Here is a 1,011-nt window from a genome sequence, read left to right on the forward strand (position 1 = left end):
AGGCAATTGCATAAGCATGGTGTCTTGGTGGAGTCTAGCTCATTGAAAGCTTGGTCAAACAGAATAAAGAAAGAAACACACTGGTGCAGGAAGTACGAAACACATTGTGCTTAGCATCTCCATGTTGCATTTCTTTATTTCACAAGCTTTCCAACGCAGTGACTCAGTACGTAAAGATTTTCATCTTCTTTGCCTCTTGTCTCAAGCTGGATGATTAGTTTTATGTCTGGATTTGTTGTTGCCTTTCACACTTAACTCTCACATGGTCCTTAGGGTCTCCCAGGGTGAGATCCTAGTGAGAAAATGTCAGCCTACATTTTCAAAGCTGCCTTAGAGATTTGGAAAATAATTCCCATTTAAATAAATGGGAAACACGTACCCTACTTGCACGTGCTTTTATTTAATAACAAAAAGGACCTGATTCTATGCAGGTTTTGGTCACTGTAGAGATGTTTTAATTTTTAATAGCACTAGCTTCAACTCTTTTCAAGCTTAAAAGTTGTCCCTTCATAAAGGATGTGAAATTTTGGTCCAGTTGCCGTTTATCATTTTCTAGTATTTTTCTACATCCTGTATACCCTTTCCCCTCTGCCCACTCAGATATCTTTCCATAACATTTCTGAAGATCCTGTTTGTACTGTGGACCTTTGGAAATTAGGCAGGGTCAGTGGAGTTTCTATTGCCTTCAAACCAAACACCATAGGTATGCTATGGATCAGGTGTACTTTATTCTACTAAAATGTATTTTCTGAAATACGATGCTGAATGGTAGAAGTACACTTGCATCTGATCACTTCGCTGTTAACAGACAGCTCCACGTTCACTTTGATTTTTTAACTTACCTTAAAAGCATATATACTTTTCAGTGTTTTCCAGTATTCTGCCAATGAAGTTTTCCTTTAAGCAACTTCAGTCTAAATTTGTTAATCTGGATTAAGACCAGATAGATCTTGATAAATCTTATATAGTTTGGAATGTTCAAATACAAATACACGTCTTCATTAAAAAAAA

The sequence above is a fragment of the Meleagris gallopavo genome, chromosome Z, assembly GCF_000146605.3.
Source record: "Meleagris gallopavo isolate NT-WF06-2002-E0010 breed Aviagen turkey brand Nicholas breeding stock chromosome Z, Turkey_5.1, whole genome shotgun sequence".
Taxonomy (NCBI): Eukaryota; Metazoa; Chordata; class Aves; order Galliformes; family Phasianidae; genus Meleagris; species Meleagris gallopavo.